The 27443-nt window shown below is 34.4% G+C and overlaps 1 long non-coding RNA gene across 1 annotated transcript in view; it reads right to left on the reverse strand.

The window, feature by feature from the left end:
• The window catches only part of LOC141501780 (uncharacterized), a 52574-nt gene that overhangs the window by 3358 nt on the left and 21773 nt on the right, over nt 1-27443 (reverse strand). The window contains exon 2 of the long non-coding RNA XR_012472305.1: nt 9685-9839. This is a non-coding gene — a long non-coding RNA (uncharacterized LOC141501780). The remainder of the gene's footprint in view (nt 1-9684; nt 9840-27443) is intronic.

Raw genomic sequence — 27443 nt, forward strand, 5'->3', positions numbered from 1 at the left:
TCTGCATGTACTCATTCAAAATGAATAGCCAGTCCATTTTTGCTTCTTCAATTAGAACAATGACAAATGGGCCAAGAATTTATGTTTGAAGTTCCTGTTACCTTGCTAACATTCCCTATCATGAGGAGGGGAAAGGGAAGGGGTTGAGAAGAGGTTTAGTGGATTCCTACAGTTAGTAAATTTTCCTTGGAAGAAGATACAGCAAAGGAGACTGAGAATGGACAAGAAGATAGGAGAAAAACTAGGAGAGAGCAAATTAGAGGACCTAAAGAGAAGAGAATATCAAAGAGAAGAAGGTTATCAAAGGCTACAGAAAGGTCAAGAAGGATAAGGACTGAGATAAGGACATTCAGTTTGACAATGAAGAGATCATAGTAAATTTAGAGCAGTTTTGGTTGAATGAATGAATGGTTAAAACAAGATACTCCCAGATGGTTGAATGATTTCCTTCACACAGCTCTTCTCCATCTAATTTGTGCTAGTGCCCTGAGGGTTTACCCACCTAGGAAGTGGTGTCTTGTCCTTACACCATCTTAACCTGAAGGCACATTTCATGCTGATTATCCTAATTACCATTTGTAGTAGTTTCCCTGAATTTAAATCTTCCCATTTATGACTTGGCTTCTTGATCCCCTCCAGGTCTCCTGATTCAATCAGTCAGCAAATATTTATTAAATGCTTACTATGTTCTAATCCTGAGAAAGGCAAACCAATAACCCCTCACCACAAGGAGCTCGCATTCTAACTGGAAAGACAACGTGTGTTTTAGATAGATCCTCACCTCCCCTACTGAATACCTGACTTCACATCTCTGTCGAATCCTAAATTCCTCCTCCACATTCATCAGAATCTACACATATGGTGCAAGTTACTATACTTCCTATGTGACTTTGATTTTTACTAGCTATATAATAAAGGATTTTGTACTGTTTATATCAATCTTAGAAACAAAGGTCTGAAGGATATGTAAGGAAATGGTACAGCAGCTATCTCCCATTCTTTAGATGTATAAACCAGAAGAAGTAATCAGATGAAATTGGAACATCCAATCAGAATCATTAAGAATTATTTGAAAATACTCATTTTTTGTGAGTAGGGAGTTATCATCTTGAACTTGTTGTTTGTTTTCCTGTCAAGCTCAGTCTAAAATTGTCAAATAGGTTAGTTGAAAGTTTCCTTTTTTTTTTTTTTTTTAAGATTTTGAAAGGCAATGGGGTTAAGTGGCTTGCCCAAGGCTAGGTAATTATTAAGTATCTGAGGTCAGATTTGAACCCAGGTACTCCTGACTCCAAGGCTGGTGCTCTATCCACTGCACCACCTAGCTACCCCAAAAGTTTCCTTTTTAAACAAGATACATAACTTCTAAAATACTTCTAAAATGCTGATGAAATATTTTGATGGGGAAGTATAGTTTGATCTTTAGGATCTGGAACTATGCACTGTTTCTCTCCCCTTCTTGTAGCCATGTCACCATGTGGTTTCATGTGTACATGTATATATTCCAGGTAAAATTGGTATAATCTTCAAGAAAGGAAGCATCATTACAAAGTTAAGATTCACTTCAAAGTATTTAATGTGTCTGACCTTCAGAATATTCTGGACAACTGAATTACATTGTGATTTCTACTACCTTTAGTTTTATGTGAATTACATTTAACATAACCAGACTAATTATTATAGAAAGACACATATATTAGGTGGAATACAGAGTTATTTTACTTTAAATAATTTTGGTCATGAAGTAAAACTGGAGGCAATGGGACTTGTAACTGAAGTCCATCTTCATTGGAGAGAAAAGACTACCATAGTTCCATGATTGTCTGGGGTGGTGAACACTCTTATATTAATGAAAATGCTAGTTCAGTCAGTGGCATTTCAAATAAGAAGCAGAGGCTATACTTTGGAGCCAAACATAAACATAATTTGAAAAAGTGATGATGAACTAAACCATATTTACACAAGCATTTGAAATAATGACTCACAAATCCTGTAGCATGTCCTCCCTCCTCCCCTCCCCTTTCACCTGAATCACATAGAATATCCTATTGGTTCATTGCTTGATACCTTATTCAGACTCTAAATTTTCTAGCAAGACATAAAATCTAGTGTATCTCACCACCATTTTTCACATTAAACATGCATCTCCTGCTGTGGTGTTAGAGCCAGGGGTAGAATATTGGAGAAGAAGAGAGGAAAACTCTGAGACTTTCTCAATATACTTCATTATTTTTTAATTCTGAGCTTCAACATGTGAAAATTAGAATGACAAACCTCCTAAACTTTATATTCATTGATGAATTCTGCAGAAACAGTGATGGTAGAGGTGGAGTAGGTGTGTATTTCCCTGTCTATGGCAGGTAGTTTGCTGTACTTGAAGAACAAAAGGAAGAGATAACAGAGTTCCAGAAATATTTTCAGGTACTCACTGGGTGAAAAAATACATGCAGATACAATATGGGATGGTATTTTCTTTTACTTCAGATTTATTCCCACTGCTAAATCCTTGTCAAAACCAAATTCATTTCAGGTTTCCTATAAAATCATTGAATCATGATAAAGCATCTTAGTGGAGTGATGGATCTTTTTATGCTCCTGGGACATTGGATATTAGTAATGCAGAAAAAAAATCTTCCCATATATATCTAACTTCCCTAAAATATCCATCAGAACCCAAGTGATTTCAAAACAATTCATCAGAGATATGGTATTAAACTATATGGCCTCATCTTAACATTTTTTGCAGGTACTCACTATAGAGTAGTTATAAGTCACACTAGAGCCAAACCTAGAAAATACACCACTGCTACTACTAGGTACAGGCACACACATTTGTGCTCCAGTGATAAAAGTGACCACCATCTATACTTTTGAGACACATATGGCTGCTTATATGGTACAAGCACAGGTTGCACTAAGGCAGGGGTTTTCAAAATATGATCCACACATCTCTGGTGGTCTATAAAGGTACTTTAGATGGTTTAGGGGGCATGTATTAAGTGCCTACCACATATAAGACATTATGATAGGTTCTAAGTAACACTAGCAAGATAACACATTTAGGAAAAGGTTTTCAAAGTAGTTTACATACATTTCATTTTGAGTTTTTTTTAAATAGAACAACATAGTCTCTAACCTCATAATCTTTTGTGTTTCTAAGATGACAAAATGTACACTTTTATTTATGACATTAACTATTCATTATTTTTGATATGCAACATAAATGAGGAGTTTGGACTGTTCATTGATAAGACCAAATAGAAGAAGAATGTCTATTACCCAGATTTCAAGATCCCTACCAGCTAAGATAACATAGATATCAACTAGCATTTATATGGTGTTTTAATGTTTGAAAAGAAATTATCGCATTTGACCTTCACAACAATTCTAAGAGGTAGGTACTATGATTTTCCAGTTTTCCAGGTAATGAAACTGAAGGAGGATTTGAATGCGATTCTTCTTGATCCCATGTCCAACACTCTTACCCAAGTGAATCATCTAGCCACTCAACATATATTGGTATGAACACTTTTGTGAACTTGTTGAATATCATGTATATCTGTGACATAGTACTGATGATCAGTGAGCTAGGGTCAGAGTTGCATAGGATGAGGAGTGTAGGCTATATTGGTTTCTGAAAATTGCAAGATTCTTGCAAAATTAAAGGTCCATCTTGGAGAATTAAAGATGATTAATCACAGAAGACAATGGAAAGTCATAGGATAAATGTGAGCAAGTTACAGCATATGACCACAGGGAAACTCTGAAAAAGTAGTAAAGAAATTAAGGAATTGTATAATAGTAAAATAAAATGGGTTAATATATGGCGAGAATGAGGGATAACAGGTGGACAGCTAGAATACTCCACTGGTTTCATAAGGAGAAGACAAAGAAGGCCTTGAGTAAGTAGTGAACTTTTGAGAGAATAAGCAAGTATAGATGGATTATTCCTGGTCTCATTGGAAGAATGTCCTGAATCAGTAAAATCACTGAACCATTTGAGTATAAATAAATAGAAATTATTGTCTTATTTGGGAATCTCATTAAAAGCAGCAGCAGTTTCCATGTTTATTCTTGTGAACTATTTTTGTAAGAAAAACTGAAATAGGTCTTGTCACATGGAAGTGGTGAATAAGTTGAAACATTTTTCTAACAGTGGCAATCACGTACTTGTTCACTAGACCCTAAGATTCTTATTTTACTCTGAAGAAGTGTGATATAAAAGCAAGCTTAAATTTGATTGATTGATTGAATGACAGTGAAAGGTTCCTAAATAGTTCTATGTAGAAAGAGTTTGCATGTTCTAAAAGAGATGGGATTTCAGTGGCTTTTTATAATCTGTGGCATCTTGTTTGAATCACTTCCCTTAGTCCTGATCATGTTCCATTATTATAGTCTATATAATGTGACTCTAAGTCTATAACCAATACCTTGAGAAAATAAAATGAATTTGACAGGTTTACCTTTGGTAGACTGGCATGTTCCTCACCAACTTAGGATGTAATAAAAGGGGACATGCTTGGTGGTTCTATTTTATGAAAGAAACAGACTCAAGATTACAAGGAAAGAGGAAATGCATGAATTCTACTGATTTTTTAAAAGGTATAGTCAACACATTATTCAGGCTAAATTACCCCTGAAAAAAAGTGGAGGTTTTAGTGGTGAATAGGCTCCAAAATGTGGGGAACCTTTTGAGACAACATAACATTCTATAAAACTCTTTACAGAAAAATAATGCCTCCCAATTGGCTCACACACATTAATGCTGCCTACTGGCAAATACACATTAGTGCTGCCTCCTGGATCCATAGTCACTTTTCTATATGAATCACCAAATCTTTCTTATCTTCAAGGTTAGGACCCATTGACACCATTCTTATTTACAAACCATGCACAATTTTGCAATACCATCTTTGCTACTATTTTTCAAGATTTATTACCTTATATCAGATTTGTCTCTGAACTCTGGTTTTTGAGGGGAGAGAGCTATCAATCCAGCGTCCATTCATCTTTCCTAATGCCAACTCAGAGTGTGTTTTTCCTATTCCTTTTCTCATGCCCACATAAAAAAAGATTCTATAAGGGGTTCCTCTAAGATGATAGCTAATGTAAATTTGGTTATCAGAACATTTAGCAATGAAAATTGCAGCATTTGTGATTTTTTAAAATTCATCAAACATTCGCTAATTTAAAAAATCATTTCAAAAGCAACTCAAATTCACAGGTACATCATCTGAGGTAAGTGCACTCTAGCCATAGCAGAGATAGCAGTTTTAGCTTCATTCAGTGAAGAATGATGAGAAAACTCACATAAACCCAACCAACTTCCCTATCTAGACAAGCAATCCATTAATCACAGGAACATGAGTCAAATTTAATATTCAACCATTCAAATAGATCTCTGATCTCAAGGACATGGGTCAATCCATCCATGTCTCTGTAACTATTATTCATGTCTTTCTAGGAGTTTTTGACCAGGGGGTTCATCCAACATGTTGGAGGTATTCCTCAATTGCTCTTGATGTAGTGAGCATGCTAATAGAGAGAACATGAACAGTCTATTAGAATTATACAACATTCTGTTAAGAACACCAAATAAAATGTCTTAGTGATTTAACATTAACTTTGAGTCTAATTGTTCTGCAAAGCTCTTTATTTTCAGCAAAGGAATAGAGACTATGTATTTTTTATTTTAGCCAATCAACTACTAGTCATCTCTATTACCAACTAGGTATACTCAGCTACATGACTTTTGCTTACATCATTCCCTATAATTAAATATCACTTCTAGCCTTAGCCATTTCTTTGGAAATTCTACATATCCTTTGAAACTCAGTTCAAATGGCACTAGCTCTAAAGACCCTTCCTCTGATTCCTCCAATCAAAAGTAATCTTTTCTTCCTGACATATACAATATTCTATATCATGTTTGAACTCTTTTTCTTCATTCATTTTGTAATGTAGGTGTTTGCATATGTGAATTAGACGCTCTTTGGTTTATAAATTTATAAAGAGAAGAAAGGAGGGAAGAAAATAAGCAATTAAACAGTATCCACTGAGTATCAAATATTGTACAAAGTGCTTTTGACAAATTTGTTTGTACTCATAAGTTTGGGATATGGATACTATTATTATTCTCATTTTACATATAGAGAAACTGAGGCAGACAGCAGTTAAGTGGCTTGCCCAGAATCAAATACTGAGTAAGTATCTGAGACTGGAATTGAATTCAAATATTTCTGATCACAAGTCCTGAGGCTTATCAGAGGCACCTTTAAAAAAAAAATTTTAACCTCTCAAAAAGTTTTATATATAGTAGGCAAATGGAATGGGTAGCAATGAACAGTGGACAAATGAAATGCTATTGTGCCTCACATTTCATATAATACTTAATCCTTTAGGAAGAACATACATCCATAAGATCAAGTGCATCCAGAAAAGGATAGGGACCTCAGGACCATGTCACATTCAGATTCTTTGAGGGAATTGGGGATTTTTGACTTAAGGGAAAAAAAGACTTTCACAGAATAGTTGTCTTTAAGTTGACTGAAGAGTAGGAGCAGCTAGGTGGCAGAGTGAATAGAGCACTGGCCCTGGAGTCAGAAGGTCCTGAGTTCAAATCCGAACTCACATACTTACTAATTACCTAGCTGTGTGATCTTGGGCAAGTCACTTAACCCCATTGCCTAGCCAAAAAAAAAAAACCCTAAAAAAAAAAGTTGACTGAAGAGTTGTTATACTCAAGACAGATTAGATTTGCATATGAATGCATATTCAAAAGATGTGAGCTCCTTGAGAACTGGGACTGTCTTTTTATTCTTTTTGTATCCCTATAGCTTTAGCCCAGTATCTGGCACATAATAGATACTTAATAAATGGTGATCAATTTATTGAATGATTCATCAACTTTTTTTAATCAGAGCATCCTTTATCCCAATACTTCTTCATAGTTTTTCTCCATTTGTTATATTAGAGTCTTTTCTTACCTATCATCAGCCTCTCCACTCCCCTTTGAATGATGCTCATTTTTTATTTGCAAGGAAAAAGTGACCTGCCCAAGGTCACACAGCTAGGTAATTATTAAGTGTCTGAGGTCAAATTTGAACTCAGGTCCTCCTGATTCCAGGGCCAGTGCTCTTTCCACTGTGTCATCTAGTTGCCCTGAATGATGCCCATTTTTAATTCTTCAGAGATTACAATGTTTCATAACTTGTAACCATATAACTTCACTGGCATTGAACAACAATACTGGCATTGATTAACTGAGAGATGTATAATTATGATAGCCAACCTTGGTACAAAAGTAGAGATGAGAAAATGTACTTCCCTACCTCTTTTGTAGAATTTGAAGACTATTGATTAGAAACCTTCTATATAAATGAATGATATAATTTGATTGATGTTTTGATTGGTTTTTATCAACTATTTGTACTCTTTTTTATTCTTTTAAGTATGGGATAACTCTGGATGGAAAAAGTGAATTGATTTTTTTTAATGAAAGCAATGATTAGAGAAAGTTTTCAAAAAACAATTTTTGATGGGCCTTTTTTTTTAGGGAGGAGCCCAGAACCACTAACATAACACCAATTTCCCAGCTACTAGCAGGAGAGAAAGTAATCCTGGGCTTTTCCTTGTTCAGCTTCAATTTCTTCATGGTAAAAGTCCAATAATAGAATCTCCTTAGAATGGTTGTGGGACTCAAATAAAATAATATCTGTAAAGTGCTTTGCAAACTTTAATGTGCTATTTAGATGTAAGCTATTTTACTACTACATCAACTAATTATTCTTCTACTACCTATATCACTACTATTAAAGGCAATCCAGCATTCTTTTCTATAGTTTCATAGATGTGCTACATATAAGTTTTTATCTTATTGCATATCATCTTTGGGACAATAGTCATTCTACATCCACTTGGTTTTTCCTGAGTAGATGGTTTGATGAAACTCTTTGAAATAGTAATAGATCTTACTCAAGAGTCTCTGAAATATTCTGAGCTTTGATGTAACTAGTTTAAGATCATCTACATAGAGGAACATCTTAAAGAACCTGGCATGAAACATGGAGAATTTAAACATCTATAGAGAATCCCTCTTCAGTTTTTATTTCTTTCTGGATCTCTGATATTGCCAAGCATAAATCTTGTTTTAGGTCATATCTGATAATAATAGAGAGGTCATCAAACAAGGTTAACAGTTGTCATGAATTTCTAATAATTCTGCATAATTTTGATGCTTGCATGGGAGATACCTTGTTGGAGGAGAGATATTAAGGCAAGCTTTCACTTTAGCAAACCAAATGCAACATTAGAATTGTGCATTCTTTAATAATTCCAGTAACTGGATAATGGCAAAAATGTTGCCTACTACTGTGAAAAAAAAATGTGCCTTTTCCCCAGTAATTCCCTCATCTAGGAAGTACTTGATATGTTCGTAGATTATTTTCATTAAGATTTATTAAAGAAATATCAAAGAAACTTGGTGTATCAGTTTAAAAACTCAACCACTCTACACAGGGATTTTGCAGAATATTTTTCCTTGTCTGGATCCTGTACACACAGGAAGAAGCATTGTCATGCCCTCTCAGAGATAAGGCAAGAATCAAGAACATTATTACTAGCTGAGGCTAAGTTTAACCTTGATATCCTGGGGCTCCTTAACTACAATCAAATTATCCACTTGTGGCACTAACCAATAACAGGAAAGAATATCCATGCCAAATCCATTGTATTTATGCTGTGTGATGCCAAAAACAATTCAGAGGTCCCTTCATAATGATCAGATATCTCTGAGATGTCAACATTTGAGGATCTAAAAAGCTTCTGGTCATTTCCTTGGTAAATATGCTGAAACTGAAGGATCAAATAGCTTGTTCAATTTATAATGTCTTATTACAAATTTTTAATTTTTTACAAATGAATTATTAAAGTTGCAAGTGATGGTGGCTTCCTTTGAAGAATTATTTAACACCTTCCTTTAAAACCAGCTTAATTCAGCACTTAAAAGATAGTTTAAAAAATTCCAAAAAAGTGTGATCTCTGAAGTGTTAAGGTGCATGTGAATACAATGGAAATTTGCCAGATGACTTCAATCAAGCTATATTCAATGAATAGGGAAGTTATCAAGAGCAAAGAATGATTATTTAGCCATAGTATCAAATAGTAAAAGGTTTCCTGGTCTGAAACAAGGGTGGCAAAAGTGTGCTTCCTTATTCCCTTAAGAAAATCAAGAGGACATAAAATAGTTCTAGCTGAGTTGGCTTATTCTGGGAGGATGTTCTGAATACATCAGTTTCCCAATCTAAAAATAAGAATTATCATCCCTTGGATATTGTCAAGATCAATGGAGATGATTTTGAGAGAAGAGAGACCTCTGAGCTTATCTGGATTGTGGCAGTATAAATTTATATATACCTCTGTATCTAAAAAAAAAGAATTCTTAAATGAAGATCAGAATGAGTGAAAGCATTCAATCTGGGTGTCGAAAGATCTAGGTTTGAGTCCTGGTTTACCACTTCCCTTTTGTGTGGCCCTGAATAAGGTGATTCTGCCTCTATGAGCATATAAAATATATGGTAAATCATAACTAAAGTGCAAAGTAAATATGAACTATTACACATAGAAGAGATATTATGAAAAGCAATGTAGCCTAGTGGATAGAGAGCTGGCCAAGTCAGGAAATCTTACCTTCAAGATACATACTGTTGCCTGAATCTGGGTAGTCACCTAGTTTCTCATTGCCCTACACCACTCTTTAGGGCTTTAGGTTGGAAAAAAGATGTCACTCTGATTTGGTAGAAGTTCCTCACTGGAAGCTTCTTACACTGACGAAATCACAGGTCCTGTCCAAAAAAGAAGATGCAGAAGGAAGAAGAGGAGGAGAACCAACAACAAGAAGATGGGATTTATAATTGTTTTTCTTGTTCTTAGAAGGCAGAAGAAAGCAATAGATGAAAACTTTAGAGATGATAATTTAAACACAATATGAGGAAAGACTTTAAGCAAAAGAGTTGTCCAAAGATGGAATTGGTTGTCTTTTGAATCAGTTTATTTCCTTACACTGAAGGTCTTCAAAATTATTAACAAATTGTGGGGATGTTGTAGGCAGGTGAGATTCATACCTTCAGTGTAGAATGAACAAGGAAACTTCACAAGTTCCAGGAAATGCCATATTGTATGATACTTGAAGGCTATTAATTCCAATTATAGAAAACAGTTGCTCACTGTTGAGATATGATTGGCTCAATTTAGGGCTCAGACTCTTCACTGGTTAAAAAAAAGATGAAAGGGTCCCACTTAAGCCTTTAGTGTATATGATACTCTAAAGTAGCAAATTGATTATTCTTTTTTTAAGAAAGATTTTATTTATTTTGAGTTTTACATTTTTTCCCCTAATCTTGCTTCCCTCCCCTCCACCTCCCACAGAAGGCAGTCTGTTAGTCTTTACATTGTTTCCATGGTATACATTGATCTAAGTTAAATGTGATGAGAGAGCAATCATATCCTTAAGGAAGAAAAATAAAGCATAAGAGATTGCAAAATTGTATAGTAAGATAATAGTGTCCCCCCCCCCCCAAATTAAAGGTAATAGTCTTTCGTCTTTGTTCAAATTCCACAATTCTATCTCTGGATACAGATATTATTCTCCATTGCAGAAACCCCAAAATTGTCCCTGATTGTTGCACTGATGGAATGAGCAAGTCCATAAAGGTTGATCATCACCCCTATGTTGCTGTTAGGTTGTACAATGTTCCTCTGGTTCTGCTCATCTCGCTCAGCATGAGTTCATGCAAATCCTTTCAGGTTTCCCTGAAATACTATGCCTCCTGAATTCTAATAGAACAATAGTATTCCATGACATAATATATATATATATATATATATATATATATATATATATATATATATATACCACAGTTTGTTAAGCCATTCCCTAATTGAAGAACATTCACTTAATTTCCAATTATTTGCCACCACAAACAGGACTTCTATCTATGAATATTTTTGTATGAATGATATTTTTTACCCTTTTTCATGATTTCTTCAGGGTATACACCCAGTAGTGGTATTGCTGGATCAAAGGGTATGCACATTTTTGTTGCCCTTTGGGCATAATTCCAAATTGCTCTCCAGAGAGGTTGGATGAGTTTACAGCTCCACCAAGAATGTATTAGTGTCCCAGATTTCCCACATCCCTTGTAACATTGATCATTGTCCTTTCTGGTCATATTGACCAGTCTGAGAGATGTGAGGTGGTACCCTCAGAGATGCTTTCATTTGCATTTCTCTAATAATAATTCTCTAATAATAAGAAGTTATTTAGAGCAATTTTTCATGTAATGATGGATCCCTTTGATTTCCTCATCTGTAAATTGCCTTTGTATATCCTTTGGTCATTTGTCAATTGGGGAGCTTATTTTTTTGAAAATTTGATGCAGTTCTCTGTATGTTTTAGAAATGAGTGCTCTGTCAGAAATACTAGTTATAAAAATTGTTTCCTAATTTACTACATTTCTTTTGATCTTGGTTACACTGGTTTTGTTTGTGCAAAAGCTTTTTAATTTAATGTAATCAAAATTATCTAGTTTGTTTTTAATAATGTTCTTCATCTCTTCCTTGGTCATAAACTGCTTCCCTTTCCATAGATCTGACAAGTAAACTATTCCTTGATCTCGTAGTATGCTTATAATATTGTTTTTTATGTCTAAATCCTGTATCTATTTTGATCTTACCTTGGTACAGGTTGTGAGGTGTTGATCTAATTCAAGTTTCTGCCATACTAACTTCCAATTTGCCCAAAAGTTTTTATCAAAGAGAGAGTTCTTATCCCAAAGGCTGGACTCTTTGTGTTTATCAAACAGCAGATTACTATAAACATTTCCTGCTATTGCACCTAGTCTATTCCACTGATCCACCACTCTATTTCTTAGCCAATACTAGACAGTTTTGATGACTGATGTTTTATAATATAATTTTAGATCTGGTAGGGTTAAGCCATCTTCTTTTGTACTTTTTTTCATCGAATCTCTGGAAATTCTTGACTTTTTATTTCTCCATATGAATTTACTTACAACTTTTTCTAACTCATTAAAGTAATTTTTAGAAATTTTGATTGGTAGGGCACTAAACAAGTAGTTTAGTTTTGGTAGAATTGTCATTTTTATTATATTAGCTCCATCTATCCAATGAACAGGTGATGTTTGCCCAGTTATTTAAATCTGATTTTCTTTGTGTGAGAAATATTTTGTAATTGTTTTCAAAAAGTTTCTGAGTCTTCCTTGGCAGGTAGACTCCCAGGTATTTTATATTGTCTGAGGTTACTTTGAATGGGATTTCTCTTTTTAGCTCTTTCTTCTTTATCTTGCTAGTTATATATAGAAATGTTGAGGATTTATGAGGGTTTATTTTATATCCTGTGACTTTGCTAAAGTAGCTAATTATTTCTAGTAGTTTTTTAGAAGATTTTTGGGGATTCTCTAGGCATACCATTATGTCATCTGCAAAGAATGAAAGTTTTGTCTCTTCCTTCCCAATTCTAATTCCTTCAATTTCTTTTTCTCTCTTATTGCTGAAGCAAGCATTCTAATGCAATAGTGAATCGTAGTGGTGATAATGGGCATCCTTGTTTCACCCCTGATCTCTTTGGGAATATCTCTAGCCTCTCCCTGTTGAATATAATGCTTGTTGATGGTTTTAGATAGATACTGCTTATTATTCTAAGGAATAATGCAAATAGATTATTCTAATAAAAATTATCTTCCTATAAGGCTCTATAAAGTTGAAAGAGACCTTAGAGATCATCTAGTGCAACTTCATTTTTTTAATTAGAGATAACAGAAGCACAGATTGATGACATGACTTATCCAGAGTCACACAGGGTTCACATTAGAACTCAGTTGTAATGTAATTCTAACCCTAAATCCAGATCTCTTAAAACAAAACTATTTTGCTGATTTGGTTTTAAATACGTATTATAATAGTACGTCCTAGTTGGTGATTTGAGACATCTGCAGAACCAAAAAAAATTTTAAAATAACCTTCAATCTTGTGTAGCCCACTTCCTCCTTTGCAGTGATGGTGGCAGAGTTTGTAGTTTTCAGGAAAGGATCCTAATCACAAGGAGGTAGGGAGGTGTTTGACCTTTTTGTTTGTTTGTTTACTATTTATAGACATTAGGAGTTGCTACTCTAAATTTAAGATCCCTGTCTAATAACCCACAACTAGAAATATTGCTGGTCAAATGGGAAATGGAAAAAAGAAAAAATAGCAACAAAGATTATCACCATAAAGACGTTTAACTGAACCAATGAAATTATCAAGTGATTCTAGAAGGAATTTTATGATATAAATAGAATTCATTTGGAGAACCAAACTATTTAGACTATCCAGAGAAAGAGGAAGAGACAAAAGAGAAAATAGTACCTCCAGACTTCCAACTATATTATAAAGCTGCAGTAATCAAATCCATTTGGAATTGGTTAAAAAATAGAGAATAAGATCAATTAAAGAGACTAGATAAGGGAGAACCAGGAAAAAAATGGAACTCAATAAATCAGTGTTTGGTAAATAGGAAAATATAAATTACATGGGAAAAAACTTTCTATTTGATTAAAACTGCCTGGAACACTAGAAAGTTCTTCAGTAGAAATTAGGCTTAGACAAACACCTTAAACATATTCCACATTACATTCTAAATAAATACTTGCTCTAAAAATATTAAAGTCATGCTATAAAAAATTTAGAAGTATTTTATATATCCTTCACAGCCATGGGTAAGACATATATTCTTAACCAAACAAGGGATAGAGGCAATTACAAAAGATAAAATTGATAACTGTGATTACATGGAACTGAAAAGCTTCTGCACAAAATAAATTAATGCCCCTGGGATGAGAAAAGAAGCAATTGCAATGGGGGGGAAAAGTCTTTAGCAAATTTTTCCGAGAAGGTTTAATATCCAATATTATATAAAAAAACAATTAACTTCTGAATAAATGTATATTGTCTTTATGTATAGATTCCTATAGCTATATATGTATACAAAGATCATTCTCTAATAGATAAGTGATCAGAGGATATGAAACAAAGTATGAAGGATAGGAAATAATTTTGTCAATATTGAGGGATCAATTCAAAAAATATATGAAAGAGAGAATACAAAGGTCTTGGAAAAAATCTTGCATTTTGTGAGGCGGCTAGGTGGCACAGTGGATAGAGCACCAGCCCTGGAGTCATCAGGAGTACCTGAGTTCAAATCTGGCCTCAGACACTTAATAATTATCTAGCTGTGTAGTCTTGGGCAAGCCACTTAACCCCATCTGCCTTGCAAAAAAGCCTAAAAAAAAATCAATCTTGCATTTTAACATTTTTAACTACTAGTCCTTGTTTCCTTTCCCATCTCCAAAAGAAATGGAGACTAATCTACACATGCATTGAGCGTTTCCTTGATAAAGGTGTAAGAGGCTGGCTTTGGCAATGATATTTTACATTGTACTACATCTTTACAGTCATACAATTCACTGAGTGGTTTAGAGAGCATATAATATATTGCTTTGCTTCTTTGAACACCACTACAAAAGCATTGATTTAGCAGAACAAAGCTATGCCTAAAAATGCTTTCCTCCAACAGGTTGTCTCTCATACATATTTTGAAATCAGAAAATCATCTTGATCCCTCAAAATATATTAAAGCAATAACTTTTTTCTTATACTATCTGATCAAGGCTCCCCAAATGTTTTTACTACTCTCAGTGAAGAAAATTCAGCCAAAAGTCCAAATGAGATAGCTTCTTTGTCAATGATAATAGATTCAAGATGTTCATATATATATATATATATATATATATATATGTGTGTATTTATACACACACATGTACATATATACATGCATACATCTTATTCTGGTTGTATCAAGCCTCAGAATAAGGCCAACTATCTTAAATAATATCTGTAATTACTCAAAAGCATTCATACTAATTATTTATACATTAAACACAGATGAAAAATATCTGTTTTTCAATATGAAGTTGTATGGGCAACCCATAAAAATAATTTGTCACTATAAGTGTGTGTGTGTGTGTGTGTGTGTGTGTGTGTGTGTGTGTGTCCTAGACAAACAATGCAAAGGAAAAATAAGATGGACCAAGAATTGAATGAGAGGAAGAAGTGGAGTAGTTTGTCTTTGGGAAATTATGAAGTTCTTTTAATGACCCCAAGTTTCTCCTTTAATCAAATATTCTCCTATTGACTATATGACAATGATTCGCAGAATGCCATAATATCTAAAACAATAAAGCAATAGAGAGTTTTATATTGAGTATGAACAGACTATAATATATTACAAATGAATAATTACAGGGAAAATGAGGCGGGAACAATCCAGAGATATAATATAATATAATATATATATATATTATTGGGAAAAATCACATCATGTAATGAGAGTGAGAGACAACTAATAGTCAAACTGTGTGATACACTGGTAACTCACACTATAAGAACTAGATCAAGGCTTCAAATGGTTTGGGTGGGTTACCTTTGGAAAATTTAATGAAGTCATGGATGAGAATCATACAAGATATAACGGAATGGGTTGTTTTCCTCTTCCTGGAAGGGATATGCCAGGAGAGCATATATCCATTGAAGTATCAAGGGGTTTATAGTTATATCTAGGAACTTTACATTATTTATATGGTCTTCATGAGAGTAACCAATGCATCTGAGATTGATCTGCTTATAAGCTTGACCCCACCCTTCAAAAAAACAAAAAAAGCCTTGAGAATTCTCCAAAAACTTGAACAATATGGAACCACAAAAGATTTGGTAATGGAAGAATGATGTGACCAAAGTAAGGTATGCGATATTACTTTAGCACTAATATGAATTACGAATTGGAGAGGATATAGTATATTTTATCAAAAATAACTTATTAGGAAAGAGATAAAGGCCTAAATGAGGCTAGCTAGGATGGTGAAATCAATATTACTTTGTAACTGTTTAGAAATGGAAAGAAGATTCAAGGATACCTCCAAGGTTACAAATCTGGATCCCCGGACAATGTGGTCTCATCAACGTAAATAAAAAAACTAAAAGAAGATTAGTCATGGGGGGGGAGGGTGATAAGTTCAGTTTTGAACATGTGAATTTGAAGAATTAATGGGACTTCCATTTGGACATAGTTAGAAATGCAGTACTAGAATGCAGAGGAGAAGACAAGGTTGAAATTAAAGATTTAGAAGTCCTTTGTATAGAGATGAGATGACAATTGAAACCAAAGGAGAAAATAAACAAGGAACAGACTGTGGATAATGACACAATTGGGACCTTTGAAGACACCAATCTTTAGGATGTTAGAGAAAGATGATGAGCTATCCAAGAAGGCAGGAAACAGTGATCAGAAATGTATAAAGGGATCCATGAATACATTACAGAATACAAAAAAAGGAGAAGCTGAATTTTATATAAGTATATACATGTATAAAATTACAAACATTTTTTCATTATTTTACCAAGATGGCTATATTAGCCTTAGCAGCACAAATACCTATAATAATACCTCCTTCCAACTCCACTTCCAGTGTCCCTAATCTATAGGGTCTTCTATTTTTTTCCTCTTTGAAAGTATATAGGAAGATAAGAGGAAAAAGTAAGAATAAGTCAAGTAGTAAGCTGATGATCCTTCTGTCATTCTAAAATTTAATTCTTTATCCTTCAAAATCTATTTGATTAGAACAGCTCCAATGCAATTGGGAAGAAATGATGCAACCCAGAAACAGGAAGAAGTTGTCTCTACATCTGTTACAGACTTCACACAAATAGGGAGTCACTGGATTTCACAAAAACCTCTATATTTCTTTATTTCAAACCTCAGCCCTAATTATCATTTTTTGAGATTTGTGAGACACGTAATTTTCCTTTAATTTAAACCTTTCTTTTTCAGTTTTTGTAACTCAGTGAAAGCCTGTACATGTAAAAAATAAAATTATTGGTTGGAAAGTTATTCTTGCCCTGTTTCCAAGAATCCAAGACATGTAAATTTAAAACAAAACAAAACACACTATGATTTGCTTGGACTAAATGGTCTCAGTGGGGGAAAAAAGATTCTAGTTCAGTTATAAGTTTGATCAGAACAAGTGTCTAAACTGGGAAAATCATTTTCCTTCTTTCTGTTCGCTAGCTTTACTCTTAAAGTTACTGAGCTTTTCTAATATCTCCAATATTATTAGTGATAGTATATCCATAACATTTCATATTTGAAATTATTTGCTTTATTTTTCAATAACCTTATAAAGTTAATATTACTGACATTAAAGGGATGAGGAAATTAAGACAATATCATTGTTGGCAAAGGGACTTTAGTGTTAGACTTAAAATGTGCTCTATACTCATTCCAGTGGTGGAAAATGAATGAGTCAAGTTGAAGGAGAAGGTTCACTTAGTCTACTTAAGGGCAACAGAGTGGTGTGGTAAAAGAATTACTGTTTCACCATTAACTATTTGGGAAATGGACACAGTTCAATGCTAAATTGAATTTGACAATTCACTTCAACAAATACAAATTACTGAAGGGTCTACAGTGAGGGACACTCAATGCTCCTGGGCTTTCATAGCACTTTTCTCAATGACAGCCTGCTTTCAATCTTATTTGTTAGATCTTCATCCATAGCATGAACCATAACAGCTGGAGTCCCATAGGGTTCATTCCTAAGTCCTTGTTGCTATTTATTTTCCCTCCTGGTAGCATCATTGACTTCCATGAGTCTATGTGGACAATTTACAGATCAATATATCCTGAATCCCTCTACTAAATTCCACTACTACATCATCAAATGCTTACTGAACATTGCAAACTAGATATCCCATAGACCTCTCAAAACTTTCATTTATCCTGCATAGTCAATCTTCAAATCTTGCCATTTTCTATATGTCTTTTTTGACCCTTTCTCTTTATTTTTTTGCAAGGCAATGGGTTTAAGTGACTTGTCCAAAGTCACACAAATAAGTTAGTATTAAGAGTCTAAGGCCAGTGGGAGCTAGGTGGTACAACAGATAAAGCACTGGTATTGAATTTAGGAGGACTGGAATTCAAATCAGGCCTCAGACACTCTTCTTACTTAGCTTTGTGACCTTGGGCTAGTCACTTAACCCCATTGTCTTGCCAAAAATAAAAACAAAAAAAGTCTGAGGCCAAATTTGAATTCAGGTCCTCCTTACTCCAGGGTTGGTACTCTTTCTACTAGCACCCCCCAGCTGCCCCCAACCCTTTCTCTTTATTCACATATCCACCTTTATTCACATCCTTCATCATATCTTGTTTGAACTACTTTTAATGACTTCTTAAAGTCATATTTCTGTCTTGTTTTTCCCTACTCTAATTCATTAAGCTTAACTTTTCATTAAGTGTGGTCAGAATCTGATGCTCAGTCAATTTTATGCATCTTAGATAAAATGCAAACTCATCTGTTTGTTCTTTAAAACCTACATGACTTGACCAGAAAATGCCTATACAGCTTATAATATACATTGTTCCCCTTGCTGTATTCCATCATTGAGCCACTGATATTCTCTTTTGGTTCCTCATATATGGTACTCCACCTCTTGTCTATCTGTGTTTGCATGGATTATCTGCCATTCCTGGAATGGTCTCCTTCCACTGCTAACTCATTGAATCTCTATCTCCTCCCAAGAAACAGTTAAATACCACCTTCTCCATAAAATCTTGCATAACTTGACAACTGTTGGCACCTCCTATCCCTTGTTACCATGTTTTCTTGTGCATTTATTCAGTTCATGTTAATTTTAGAAATATAAATGTATCATTGAAAGTTGGAAATTTTTCAGTTTTGTTTTGTATCCTTAGAACCTAGCCCATTGACTGGTACAGAAATGTTTGTTAATTGATAGATAAATTGATGAGTCTTTAATTGTAGTACAGTTAGGTTCACAATATAGTATAATTAAAAACACTTTGGGAATAGTGAAAACATAATAAAACTGCTGACTTGTAATACTAGAAAGGTCACTTTCCTTATTGTGGATAAAGCTGTTAGATAAGAAAATACTATAAAAATTTTCTGAGGATCCTTGTGCTTAAGATACGATAAATCAAAGAAAGTTTTGGAAAATTGTAGGGAGTATATAGTACAACTTCTGACTGCATTTGTCACTCCCAACTTTCCTGGACTTTTTCTACAATGCCCCAGAAACTTCTTTACCCTAGAGATTCACTTTACTACAGGATTTTACACAATAGAAACATCTTCCATCTGTGGCCTCTCCTTCTGATACACTGGTTTCAAACAGAATCACCATTTTAGGAATATAACAAGGCCAGCTACATCTTCACTCTTCTCCCGGTTGAATTTTTAACTCTTCAGGGCTCATTATACAAGGCCCCCCACACTAAGTACTTTTATCTTTTCCCCTGTTCCCTTTTTTAACTTTTTAAAAAATTTATTGACTACCCCCATTAGAACTATAAGTTTCTCAAGGGCAGGGTTATTCCTAGAACTTGGCAGAGTCCCTAGCACATAAGTGCTTACTGCATTGATTTGATTTGGTTAATTTCCAAAGGATATGTGTTCTCATTAATTTGGAAACTTTCTCTAACAATACAGATTGCAAGTCATGCATGCCTGACCATCATATGAAATTCTTCCTTATCACCTTCCATAAATTCTTCAAAGGGACTCTACCCAATGTACTGGAGACTTTTCTCTTTTTTTCCTGATATGGCAAAGGAATCAATGTTTTCCTCTTGCCATTCATTTATTTTCTCTTCTCCTTGTCTTTTTCCTTATGTATCTAAATCATCTTCTGTTTTTATCTCACATTTCTTTGGTGAATTTTTTTCTCCTGTTATTCTTGACAGTTCTTAATTGTTCATATGTTGCAACCTGACTTGCTCACTCTCACAATGAGTTCATTGCCTTCTGTTTTATATTCATTTTCAGTTCTTCAGAGATTACTATGCTGCATGTCTTGAGTTCATTCAGCAAAAGTGGTTGGTTGTAGGTACTAAAAACATGGGCCTTTAGTTTCTTGAGAAGCTTGAAATCATTGATGGAAGACAAGTTTTCAAAGGTGATCAAGTTCTCTTTCATTCTTCTGCCCATCTTTGGTTAAAATTCATTGTCCTATCTATCAGAGATATGTGTGTGTTACACACACACACACACACACACACACACACACACACACACATGCACGCACACACACACACACATGCATGCACACACACACTGATAGCATGTCTTCATTTACTTGTATCTTCATGTATAGATGTTCATGTCAGCTACTTTGAGTGATTTTTAACTCTCTTACAAAAGGTTCTATAATTGCTGGGATTAAATACATCCCTAAAAAAACCATCAGTTGGAGAACCTCACTATTTCTATAGAATTCCTAATCAGACAATATTCTACCCTGGATCTCTATCAACACTAGCAAATATTTTTGGCTCACATATTATGCTTCACTTGATATTTATGATCATTTGTATTGATCAGAATGATTTCTAAAAGAAGGAAGGAAGGAAGAAAGAAAATAAGCATTGATTAAGGATTTACTATGTGCCAGCTACTGGACTGAGTACTTTACAAAGATTGTCTCATTTGATCCTCACAATAACTCTGGGTTTTTTTGGTCCATATTTTACAGTCAAGGAATCTAAGATAGGAAGAAGCTATCTTAGAGACACATTATTGCTGTTCAGTCATTTCAATCATGTCTCCTTTGTGACTCCATTTAGGATTTTCTTGGCAAAGATATTGAAGAGGTTTGTCATTTCCTTCTCCAGCTCATTTTATGGGTGACAAAACTGATGCAAGCAAGATTAAATGACTTGCCCCGGTCACACAGTTAGTAAATGTCTGAGGTTGGATTTGAATTCAGAAGGCTAGGTGGCACAATGAATGGAATATTGGGCTTGGAATCAAGACTCATCTTTTTGAGTTCATGAAGATACTCATAAAAAAATAATTTGAGAAATGGCAAACCACTCCATTATCTTTACTAAGAAAATCCCAAAATGGGCTCACAAAGTGTCAAACACAACAAAAACAAAATCAACAATAAACAACTTTCTGACTCCAGGTCAGTGCTCTATCCACTGAGCCACCCAGCTGCCCTTACCAGGGGACACACAGTTAATAAATGACTAAGGTCAAATCTGAATTCAGGTCTTCCTGTCTCCAGTCCCAATATTCTATCCACTGTACCTGCCCAGGTGCCTCAAAAGTTGATATTTTCAAGAAACATTGAATGATTTGATGTATGGATGGAAAATATCTGATTGTAAAAGAGCAAGATAACATTTTGCTCTATTACATCAAATGTTATTTTTTGGTAATAAAGAATAAGTACAATTTAATCTTATATTCTCTAAAATTTTCATTAAGGTGAAAATTGTGATGTAAGTGGGCTATTTTTGTTTGTATTTTGGAGGACAGTTGGGGTTAAGTGAAGTGACTTGCCCAGAGTCAACAACAAGTTGAGACCAATTTGAAATTAGGTTCTCCTGACTTCAGCACCCTTTGCCACTCAGCTTCCCTGACTCAGTGCACTATTAAATATTACTTGCAAAATCCTTTTTGTCAACATAGAAAATCAGAATGGCCCCAAATATATAAATCTCTTTCATTGATCCACTTCACTTTGCCAAAGTTTATTAGACTGGATTCCCTGGATCATAGTTGCACTTACTACCTTATCTACCTCATTGTACATAGTAGTGTAGAAAGAACACTAAACTTGGAGTCAAAAATGATTAGGTGATTTTTTTTGAGAACTTTTCAACTCAATAATTTCATGATGCTATGATCATATCTGGGTTGTTGATTGAGAGAATGAAGCAGGATCAAGCTCCTTATACCCCAAAGAAGTTGAACAAATTTCCTTGATGCACTCATGGTACTAGGTTCAGTCTTGGGGTATTGATACTGCTGTTGCTTTGTTTCCTCATCTTTTTCTTTCCCCCCTGACAAATATACAAATTCTCTCAAAAAACCAGGGTTAAGCAAGCACCTGATAACCAACTAACATCTGTTAAATGCCTAACCATGTTCCAGACACTGTACTAGGCAGTGGGGCTAACGAGACAAAAATAAAATGGTCTCTGTGCTCAAAGATTTCCATTCTATCAAGGGAAACATCAAGAGAAACATATACATATAGGTACATGTTAATAATCTAAATAAATGCATAGGGATTAGAGGAGGAGATCACTAGAATTAAAAAGAACTCTCAGAAGCTGGTCTTTGATCCGAGTTTTTTAAAAATCTTTTTAAATTTTATCTTTATTGACTTTTTCAAGGTAGTGGGGTTAAATGACTTGCCCAAGGTCACACAGCCAATTATTAAGTGTCTGAGGCCATATTTGAACTCAGATCCTTCTGACTCTAAGACTGCTGCTCTATTCACTTCACCACCTAGTTGCCCCTTGAACCACCCAGCCACCCCTTGAGCTGAGTTTTGAAGGAAGAAAGGAAATTTAAGAGACAAAGGTGAAGAGGAGGTATGTTTAAAGGCTGGGGATAGGCAATGTAAAGTTATGGAGATATAAAGAATAGCAAGAAGGCTAGTTGGCTAGCAAAGCTCAATTCTAGGCTAAGATTCTGTTTAGAGAAATATCCCCAATCGGGCATTAAACATAGTGACCAATGATCAAAATTAGGAGAAGGGCTATTGACAGGATCTGATAATGTCACACCTCACCAAGAAAGTCAGGTCCTCTGCATGGAGTTAAAAAAGAACTTCAATTAAAGTCTAGTGGCACTGAACTTCTGATTTGTAATTTAAGTTACTCAATAAGTTTCATAATGAGCCCCAATAATCTAGGCCAGGACTGTCATATGGGCAGCATATGGCCCACAGGGCTGTTTTATGCTGCCTGCCTGTGAGTTTTAATTTTCACGAACAAAAAAATAAGTAATAATTTGCACAGTATGCATATTAGATTTTTAAATTCCATCACTAATAAATAATCTTGTTGATATTAATTTTCTTTGGTATTTTAAGCAGTATTACAGACGGAATAAATTGCAGAGAATTTTCAATCAATCATCTGTGTGATGGAGACTAGTTTGTATGCACTTACCTTTATACTGTTGTGTTGTCACTTTGTTGTTTTGTGTTTGCTTTTTCGTTTCACACCTTCACCTAGCCTATTGATGACATGCTTCCCCACTTTCTAACAAGTTAAAAGTGCCATGACTTTTCATAGAGCTTGCTAAACCTAACCAAGACAAGACTACAAATTAATTATAATATTAGTGTACTGTATTTTTTATTCTGGGTGCAACCCTCGAATAATTATTTCATTTTAATGCGGTCCTAAGATAACCTAAGGGTGGACAGTCCTGATCTAGACAATCATTATAATGGAAGAAACACCATCCAATAGCTAATCTTCAAACATAACTATATTAATATTTTATTGGTTGCATTTCATTTTAATTGTAGCATGGCTAAAACTCCATTGAGATAAACACCTTCCTTTATGTGAGTACCCAAGAGAATAGTAGCCATGAAACATTTATCACAGAAACAAACACACACAGACAATTACAGAACAATTACAGTTAGTGGCCTACCCAACATAATACTATATCTAAAAATCAATGGTATCCATCAAATTTTGCAGGAAGAGCATGATTCTGTGACTAGAGAGAACAATCCAAATTTAGAGAGTGTTCTGGAAAAAAAATGCACCTCAATTTCTATTCATTTACCTTCCTGATATTTTGATAACAATCTGATTCTATGATCTATATTCAAAAGTCAGCATCTGAGTTGTTCAGGTATATTATCAAAACTAGAGTATGTGTATTTATTTATCTATATAACCCAATATTTAACAAGTCTTTGAATAAATTTATGGAGTTTAAAAGCGTCCACATTTTATCTTCAAAAGTTAGTAGAGAGGGGCACTAGGTGGCCCAGGGGATAAAGCACCAGCCCTGGAGTCAGGAGTACCTGAGTTCAAATCCGACCTCAGATACTTATTAATTACCTAGATGTGTGGCCTTGGGCAAGCCATTTAATCCTATTGCCTTGCAAAAACCTTAAAAAAAGGAAGTAAAGAGACAATAAGAAAAGAAATTCCTGAGGTCTTAGTGAGTTATTGTCCCTTTTCAATTTATCCATTTCAAAGAGTTAAATACTAAAATCACTATTTGAAAGTTTCTAGTGAATAGGGATCTAATCCTTAATTGGCTTTGTCTTCTCAGTCTAGTTCATAGCCTCTCCTTGACTGATTGAGCTAAGGTATTGTTGCATCCTTAATTCCAGTCTTGAGAAGTAGCATGGTTGGGTTGACTTCTCATCCATTGTCTCCCTCACCTCATGTAATGATTATGTGTTCATTTGTCAAATTTCTTTTGGTGTTGCTAGACATTTCAAAGTCTTTAAACAGCAAGCAAAAGCCCTACAACCCCTTCTCCATTACAGATGATTAGTCAGATTCCATAGTCCAAATATGAATCTACTCTTAGAAATATAAAAAAAAAAAAGAAATAGAATTGTATCTACTGGCTATGAGCTTGGAATAAGATTTATAATTCATAACTCATAGGGCCTACATTTTTCCGCTTTTCCTATGAAAACTTTGCTATGCCTTAATTTCTGTCCCATACTTGTGTGCTGCCTTAGCAAAATATTACATCTCTTACTTAACTGCTGAAGATTTTTAGGTCGAATGATACTAAGAAATAACCAAATTATAAGTTTCTTCTTTATTTAGCTTCTGACTGTTTATCTTAATTGTGCATTAATCCATTCCCTGAATTGCCTCTTTTCCCTTTTGTCTGCCTCTTTCAAGGACTTACATAGCCCATTAGCATTTCCAGTAGAAGACACATAGGGAAAGAGAATAGGTGAAATCTAAGTTTAAATCACTCAAAAAAGTTATTTGTGAAAAGTCCTGGAAAAATACTTAGTAGAAGAGGAAATGAAAATTATGAGTTAAAATAAAGTTTATAGATTATTCCCCATGTGCACAAAAAGGCTGCCTATATAACAATCTAAAGTGAAACTACTTTGTCTAGGAATTAGATTTGTGATATTTTTGGTTCAGGGAATTCCTAGGTGAGAATATTATCTTTGCAAATAGGACAATTAGTAATAGAGAGGTCCTGTGAGTATTGAGAGATTAAGTTACTTACCCAGGTTCGCTCAGCTCATATGTATCAAGGTATAATTTGAACCAAAATCTTCGTGACTCTGAGGTAAAGATAAACTTCTATACATCTTTAGTTATCCACATGATCTTGACTATCCCACCAAGGCCTTAGATACTATGACAAAAACTGAAACTATTATCTCTCTCACCTATACCCAAGCTCCTTCTTAAAATTTCCTATTTTGTCAGCATAACCATCCTATTCCCAGCTCCCACATATTCAAAGTTTTGAATCTGGTGTGTCTTTAATTATACCCACCCTTTTATCTTTAATAGTCAATTTGTCTTTAAGATCTGTCAATACTTCCTTGGCAGTATCAAATTCCATCTTCTCTCTCTGCTTGCACACTTACTTTGTCTAAGGTCACATCATCACAATTCCAGCCCTAAAACAGATTCTTAGCTCATTATTCTCACTCTAGACCATTTTCTGACAAATATGGTTGTCAACATAATCTTTTTCAAATGCTATTCTTTCTCATATACATTCTTTTTACCTCAAAATAGCAAATATATCTGATTTTGGTAATATCCATGCTCCCTCCACAAATAACAGATTTCAACCCATTTACAACTTAATAAGTGGGCTTTGAGAGTTGTTGGGACAAACCTGGTAATAATATGACTCCCCAAACTGGGCTAGGCTGGATCTCAAACAATCAGTATCCATTCTATCACTGTGGCAGAGTCAGTTTTTTGGTCCCTGCTCTGTTCTTAGTTACCAAAGAAACTATTTGAGTGATGGGTCTAAGAGAAAAGTGTGACACTGACCAATGATAAACTATTTATTTTCTATTTTGGACCATCTAATATATTTCTCAATTTGGATCATATAGGAACTTCATTTTGAATGAAAACCTTTCCTCAGTTTCTCTTTCCCCTTTGCTTTGTTTTGACATTCCTGTTTAATTTAATTGACATTTATTTTGTCATTACACTGTCCTTGCTAGAAAGAGTGATGATGAGATGTTGATAAATAATAATAATAATAATAATAATAATAAGTAGTCTTCATGTAATGCTGTAAGGTTTGAAAAAATTTTAATTTAATTTAATTTAATTTAATTTAATTTAATTTAATTTAAGAGCAACATTGTGTGATGATCAATTATATTGGACTTAAATCCTCTCAGTAGTTCAGTGACCAAGGACAAGTCTAAATGACTTGTGAAGGAAAATGCCAGCCACATTTAGACAAAAAAAACTACAGAATCTGAATGTAGACCAAAGCATACTATCTTCCTTTTTTTAAAAATTTGTTTTATGTGTTTTTCCTTTCCCTCATGGTTTTGTCCCCTTTAGTTCTGATTCTTCTTTTACAACATGACTAAGATGTAAATGTGTTAAACATGATTGTACATATATAGCCTAACTCACTGTCATGGGGATAGAAATAGAAAAATATGGAATTCAAAAGGTTGCAAAAAGATGAATACTGAAATCTATCTTTGTATGTAATTTTTGAAAAAATAAAATAACACTAAAAAGTTTAATTTTCTTTTGACCCCTTTGAGTCAAAAGCTATTATTAATTCCATTTTAGTGATGAAAAATAGACAGAGTTCTTTTTGTAGTAGCAAAGAATTGGAAATTGAGGGGTAGCCCATCAATTGGAGAATGATTGAACAAGTTATGTTATATTAGTGTTATGGAGTGCTATTTTTCTATAGGAAACCATGAATGGCCGGACTCTAGAGAAGCAGGGAATGAATTTCAGGTACTGATACTGAACAAAGGGAGCAGAACCAAGAAAATATTATACACATTAACAACAACATTGTGAATTGATCCAGCCTTGATGTTTGCAGCTTCTGTCAGCAGTTCAGAGAACTGAGACAAAGCTAGGAGATCTGCTATGGACAATGCCATCCATATTCAGAGGAAGAAAAACAAAAAACCCTAAAAAAACCCCAAAAAGACCAAATCAAAAAACCAAACAAAACCAAAAAAATCCTACAGAATCTGAATGACTACATTCACTTTTTAAAAATTTCTCTTATGTTTTTTCTTTACTATCTCATGATTTTCTTTCTTTTCCTTTAATCCTAATGCCTCATACAGAAAATGACTAATCTTGGGGGCAGCTAGGTGGCACAATGGAGAGAGCACTGGTCCTGGAGTCAGGAGTACCTGAGTTCAAATCTGGCTTCAGACACTTGATAATTACATAGTTGTGTGGCCTTGTGCAAGCCACTTAACCCCATTGACTGGCAAAAACCTTTAAAAAAAAGATTCCTGAAACTAAAGATAGACAGTTCATCAATGAAACT

Source organism: Macrotis lagotis, chromosome X, assembly GCF_037893015.1.
Source record: "Macrotis lagotis isolate mMagLag1 chromosome X, bilby.v1.9.chrom.fasta, whole genome shotgun sequence".
Taxonomy (NCBI): Eukaryota; Metazoa; Chordata; class Mammalia; order Peramelemorphia; family Peramelidae; genus Macrotis; species Macrotis lagotis.